Below are 7247 nucleotides of genomic sequence, written 5' to 3' on the forward strand. Positions count from 1 at the left end.
TGATCCACCCGCCTCGGCCTCCCAAAGTGCTGGGATTACAGGCGTGAACCACAGCATCCGGCCAACTGTGTATTCTTTATGACACAGGCATATAAACTTAAACGTGCTGGCTCTCTTGGGGCTGCCAGTAATATATCATCCATAAAATGAATAATCTTGCTATTACAAAATTCTTTTCCACTGGGCAGCAAGGCTGATCTACATGTTACTGATACATGACAGGACTATTCAGCATTCCCTGAGGAAGCACTTTCCAATAAAATCGGCAAGCTGACCTTTCATTATTAATAGCTGATAATGTAAACGCAAATTTTTCTCTGTTCTGTTCTGTGAAAGGAATAGTATAAAAACAATCTTTTAAGTCAATCACAATTATAGGCCAGTCTTGACGAATTGCCATGTGGGAAGGGGTCCCATAGGCTGTAGGTTAGTATTAATAGCACATAAGTCATGCAAAAGTTTCCATTTGCCAGACTTTTGGGAATGAGGAAATGGGTGAATTCCAAGGACTGTTAGATGGTTCTATATGGTCGGCTTTTAACTGTTCCTCAAGTAATTCATGGGCTCTTTGTAATTTCTCTACCTTCAGAGGTCCCTGTTCTACCCAATTAAAATTTTGAGACACACACATCAGGGGTAGTAGAGGAAAAACAGTGGCCATAATTATAATTTAAATTTAACTTAAATTTTAACAGAGAACTATAATTTGAGATGTTCCTTGTATACAAGGAACACATGAAATTTTACCATGAGCCGCCCGTGGAGCTGGAGGGCAGCGAAACAGGTCCTGGGCAGTGGTCGCACTGTGCTTGCATAGGCGCCACTTTTTGTCTGTGCTGCTTTTTGTCTGCCCCGCTCCCTCCTGCCACCGCTGGGCGGAGGTTGCCATCCTGGGCGGACCTTGTCAGCTTGGACACTATAAGCCTTTTTCTCCCTGAGCCTTTCCTTATACCTGCCACCCCCTGGGCTGGACTGCTTCCGCTTCTAATGCCTTTTCTTACCTCTTTATAAACATACACCTGATTGCCTTATTGATTTTGCATCACCGAGCAAGCTAAAATCTCCCCTTCTAATGCTGCTTACTTAAGACAGGGTCCCATAGCTGTAGTGTATGCCTTCTTTTCTCTTATTTATTGGAGCAGGGGACTCAGGCAAAACCTCTCTTTCCTCTTTGTTATTTTGGCCCCATGATAGTGGGGTTGAGGGACTCAGAGGTGGTAAAGTAGGTGATGGTTCCTTCTCCTTCCCTTTTTTAGGCTCTTCTGCGTATAATGGGACCAGAATCACCCTCATTAAAGCCCATAGCATTAAAGATTATACTGGGACCCGCTGCTCTTGCACATGAGGTCAGGAGATCGAGACAATCCTGGCTAACATGGTGAAACCCAATCTCTACTAAAAATACCATAAAATTGGCCAGATGTGATGATGGGTGCCTGTAGTCCCAGCTATGCAGGAGGCTGAGGCAGGAGAACGACGTGAACCAAGCAGACGGAGCTTGCAGTGAGCCGAGATTGTGCCACTGCACTCCAGCCTGGGTGACGGAGCAAGACTCTGTCTCACAAAAAAAAAAAAGAAAGAAAGAAAGAAAGAAAAAAGAAAAGAAGAGAAAAAACAACCGCAACAACAAAAAGATTGCTTCCCACTTGTTCCCAAAGCTCTATGTCTCGCTTACCTTCTTCCAGGAACCATGGGTTAAGTGATACAATTTGCATTAGGTCCCTTAATTGAGCCTGCAAAACCAAGGCTCCAGTGGCTTTAAGCAGCTGTTTGAATACTTTTAGATACTGCTTCTGTTGTGCTGATAACTGTTGTCCCGTGATAAAACCCTACCCTGAACAATTCCCTCGAACTTGGAGATCCCAAGCAGGCACCGATGACCTACTGACTTACTGACTTATCGACTTACTGACTTACCAACCGCATAGTCTTCACCTTAGTTTTTGAGGGTTCTGTAGCAATTATTTGCAGCTATACCTCAGACCTGGGAACCAACATGCAAGGTCCTCACACCAGGCACCAACTGTCTGGGTCTGACCAGCAGACCCTGACCCAGCAATGGAGGAACAAATACACTCAGACACAAATATCCAGTGAAAGAGCAGGCTAGGTGGCCAAATCACTCACCAATACCAAGAAGGGTCTGGTAAAGAGTTAACAGCCTTGGCCCTGATCAGCCAGGGAAGTTTGCATTTATTTAGTACAGATTAAATGACAAAGGTCTTGAGTAAACATCACTATAAGGTAATTGACATTGCCAACCTCCCCCAGAGTAGTTCCCCTGAGCATAAGATCAAATGTTGGATTTAGGACCACCTGAGTAAACAAGCTATTTAGATAAACTCCTCTACATTCCTATGTACCCAAGCCCTAAGCTTTTAAGATAATTCAGCTGCCTTCAGCCAAACCTTTTACTGAAGCTATGAAAACCCCCAGACTTCCAAGAAGGTTTGTGACTATTTCCTATAAATATCTTTACAATTTTTCTTCTAAAACATTTCCCACCATGAAGTCCCACAGTTGAAAAGACAGGGAAGGGCGTTATACAAGCAAGAAAGAACTAGAACAAGTTTGGCCATAAGAAAGTAAAATGTTGGTCAGGTCTTTCAACACAGATCAAAAAAAAAAAAAAGGGAGATTGGGGCCATGTTATGAGGACACTGCATGGCAGCCTACATAATGAGAACTTCATCCTACAGATAAGAGAAGTCACTGGAAAGCTTTGAGAAGGTCACAAACGTGACAAACAGCATTTCCAGGAAGATTACCCTGACCAGTATTAGGCAAGATAAGTTGGGAAATGATCTTCAACTTTAGCAACTTAATAGAAATATCTAAAAGATCTATATTTCTTTTCTTTTATTCTCATGTTTAATTTTGAAATCATTTCAGACTTTCTAAAATGTTCCAAAAATAGGCAAAGTCCTCATATGCTTTTCATTCAACTTCCCCAAATATTAACATTATAGATATGCACCTAACAATAAACATCAATAAATGATTATTAACACTGTAAAATGCATGCCTGTACAGACCTTCTCCAAATCCCCTCGATGTTCTGACTAATGTCCTTTTTCTGGACCAGGATCCCATCTAGTATCACACATTGCTCTTCATTGTACTGTTCTCTCAGTCTCCTTTAATCTGGGAAAGTTGGGATTTACCTTTAAGAGCTTCACCGTTTTGAAGTGTATTGGTTACTTATTTTGTAGCATGACCCTCAGTTTGGACATTTCTAATATTTTCTCATGATTAAACTCAGGTTATACACTTTGTACAAGAATGCCACAGGGATGATTCTACACCATCAATTATATTAGAATGCCCTAAGATGTCGTTATCTCTTATTACTGGGGATGTTAACTTTGATCACTGGGTTAAAGTTCCTCCACTGCAAAATGACCCTTTTCCTTGAAAGCATTTTTAAGCAACCAATCCCTGGGCTACACCACACATCAGACAAATCAGATATGCTTGAGGGATAGTACAGGCATTTGTAGGCTTTAATGACCTACAAGTGACTCTAATCAGTATTCGGAGTTGAAAACCTATGGCTTAGACAGTGAAGATTAGAATCGTGAAAATCAGCTATGAGACCATTCCTAAGGTTTCTCTTTTAAAAAAAAAAAAAAAATCTAATTCTAAACAAAAGCAAATACATCTGGATTTTGGCATTGACATATGGTAGAGAAATAGAGGACAAATAGAAATCACCTGATGGGGAAAGAAATGAGTGAGTAGACTGCAGTCCAATTTCAAAAAAAAAAAAAAAAGGCAGAATCAGCTGTGGTGACACTTGCTTTTAATTCAAGCATTTTGGGAGTGAAAGTGGGCAGATAACTTGAGCGCAGAAGTATGAGACCAGCCTGGGATTTCTCCAGCCTGGGTGAAACCCCATCTCTACAGAAACAAACACAAAAAATTAACTAGGCGTGGTAGCACGTGCCTGTGATTCCAGCTACTCAGGAGGCTGAGGCAGGAGGATCACTTCAGCTCACAAGGTTGAGGCTGCAGTCAATTATGATTTCGCCACTGTACTTCGAGCTCGGTATGAGAGTGAGACACTCTCTCTTTAAATTTAAAAAAAAAAAAACCAGTAAAAATAATGTACTAAAGTCAGATCTACTACAAAAATTGCATCTTATTCTGTGATGTTTAAACGCTATAATTAAAATAGAACAACGAGGTGTTTCCATACGAATAGCTGAAAGATTCTGTACTCTTTATGCAGCTGCATCATATTCTATTGTGTAGACATAAGGTAACCTGTTTAATTAGCATTGTGCTTGTGAAAGTCTAGGTTGTTCCCAATATTTTGCTGTTAAACAAACAATACAGTGAATAACCCTGATTAGGTGTCATTTTTTATGACTGGGACTGTGATAAATTTTTCCTAGTAAAGTTTGGGAGGCAAATATATATATTTTTTAAATTTTGACATGCATTAAGAAATTTTGCTCTACAAGATTTGTACAAATTTTTATGTTCCAAGAAAAGTAGGGGAGAGTAATATCACCTCAGTTGCTCTCACACAAATGTCCTGAGTGACAGGACCTTTAGGGACACAGGCACACGGCCATATCCCTGGTGCCCAAACAGGGCAGGGGCCTCTGGATCCTGGGAAGCTCCAGGAAAGGTGAGGGTTCCCTCTAGAGGACACGCTGCTAAGGATCAGAAAGGGGCCAAGGAAGTGGAGAGATTACAGCAGGTCTTAAACTAAGGGCAAGTTCAAGTGGAGGGCGTTAAGGCTCAAGGAGCAAGCTGAGGTGAGAAAGTGGTAGAGACTGATGGAAAGAGAAGGTAAAAAGCTCCAGGGAAGCTAGGGGAGGCACATCAGGGCTCTCCACACCTCCTCAGCATTGAACTTTGTAGTGGTCATGCTGGTGGGGCTCTGTGAGCTCTAGAATGTTCAGCACTATCTGGGGACTCTTCCTGCTCAAGGCCAGCAGGACTCCCTCTCCCAGATCTGACAAAGAGCAATGTTTCCAGGCTTTGCCAAATGCTTTTCTGAATGAAAAATTTGCCCCTGGCAGAAGCAATAATCTACACTAATCTATAAAAGCAAATCACCACTAAAACCCATCACCTCTTGGTAGAAGAATTACAAGTGTGAGATGGGTAAAATGGAGGTCTTCAATATCTATTGAAAGGACATTTACTTATTCAGTAATTTGATGTCCCAGAAGGCATGTTTAGAGGTGATGCCACACGGCTGCCTGTACCTCACAGCAGAAAGGGTGTGGGTTTTCCAAGGGTCTGTAACCGTGAACCGGAAAGGTCTGTAACTGCGAAAGGGAATGACACCCACTGGGTTACATTAAAAAGTGGGATGTAGGGAATTCTGTAGATATTGGGAGAAAAAAATACACAAAGCAAACCCAAACCCCATTCTGATTCTCTCACCATCTTAGGGCCATCTTGGTTATCTATGAATGGTAGCATAGGGATTTTTGTGTATTTTCAAAATTGTATACTGTTGGACCATTTTAAAATAGGAATAAATCCCAAATTGGAACAAGAAACTGGACACTGCTGGAGTCTCACTTTTGGCCAGGAGAGCTGACAACATCCTGCTCCTCCTGGCCTGGACACTGTCTGGCTCAGGGGCATAAATGCTCTGTTATTATGGAGAAAGAAGATGTTTTGAACATTCTCACCATTCACCTATCCACCTCTCACACCCGTCGACCTCTCAAACCTCTTGCCCACTCCTGGATTTCTTTCTTAATTGACTGAGCTCTATTTCTGTCCCTCATCCATTTCAACATGTGGTGGGTCCAGGTGGTGGCTTCTACCCATGATTTTGTTTAAAAAAAAAGAGAGACAGTCAAAATTACTTTCCCTGACACCTCCTTAAACTGATCTCCACCTGCAGCCCCATGATCATTACCAGCAGCATCTAGACACTTTTTTTGGTAGTTAGATGCTTACCATCTCTCATTAGGAAATGTGACTCTCTCCACCCTGCATAAAGATTTCCCAGTAGAAATGAACACAGAGATACTGCCTGTGTGTTCGCAAAGGAAATGGTTTCTAGAAGAACATATGAAAGCTGCAATTATAGAAAAGACCACACAAAACATATATTATGTAGATGACTCTCACAATTTCTTTAAGAGATACATTGTAAAACATCACCTTAATAATTATTCTAGAAGAATAAAGCGTGCATACTGTTTTCTTAAATAAATTTTAATAAAATGGTTCCTTCCATGTGCCCAGGATGGGCCTCTGAACAAAATTCTCCATTTTCAGAGGCAATGCCTGACAGGATGACATGGACTTAGGCCTGATATGCAGCCATTCCTGTCTACCATGACCCTGCTGCAGAACAGTATCAGCCCAGGGCCCAAATCTCCTGCTGAAGAGCTGAGTGAGAAAATTGAATATCTAAAGCTTCTTACCTTTTTCCACTCCACTGCAATGGGTACCAGTGCAGTCCATTTGCCCCTGAGGACATCTACCTACTGGTCTTTGGCTTCTAAGAGTCAGACCTCACTGGCTTCTCTGAGTCTCTGCTGTTTTCATTCTACTGAGTGATGTACACAGCTAACCTGACAACACTGTGCCCCAAAGCAATGTTTTCTGTGTCCCTCATTATGGAGCTCACTGTCCCTCACCACATGGGTAAGTGCTTCCAGGGTCTCTCAATTCCTCAACACACATTTTAACACAGTTCCTCAGCAAAGGAAGTGATGATAATTTACCTACTTTGATAAAATTCCTGAAAAGATCCCTAGACTGCAAAATTTCAGTCAAAAGAAGACAGAAAATGCTTTCTATTGCAAAACATTGGCCTCCTTGCTTTTCAAAAAAGTATCCTTGAAAGAGCCAAAATAATTTTGCAAAAATAAATTGCAGAACTTAAACTTTCTTATTTGAAATCTCACAAAACATTACAACTATTAAAAACAGAGGCTGCTGGCATAAGAATACAAATAGGGACCAAAGGGATACAATTGAGAGTCCAGAAATAAACCCTCACCCTCATAGTTCATTGCTCTTGCATAAGGGTGTCAAGATAATTTAATGGAGGAACAATCATCCTCTCAAATAACGGTGCAGAAACAACTGGATAACCACATGCAAAACAATAAACTTAGAGAACTATACTTCCAACCATATCAAACAATTATCTAAAAATGGATCAGCGAGTTAATTATAAGATTTATAACCATAAAAACATCTTAGAAAAAGACATAGGGGTAAAACTTAATGACCTCAAATGTGCAATGCATTCTCAAGTA

The sequence above is a fragment of the Theropithecus gelada genome, chromosome 19 (assembly GCF_003255815.1).
Source record: "Theropithecus gelada isolate Dixy chromosome 19, Tgel_1.0, whole genome shotgun sequence".
Lineage (NCBI taxonomy): Eukaryota > Metazoa > Chordata > Mammalia > Primates > Cercopithecidae > Theropithecus > Theropithecus gelada.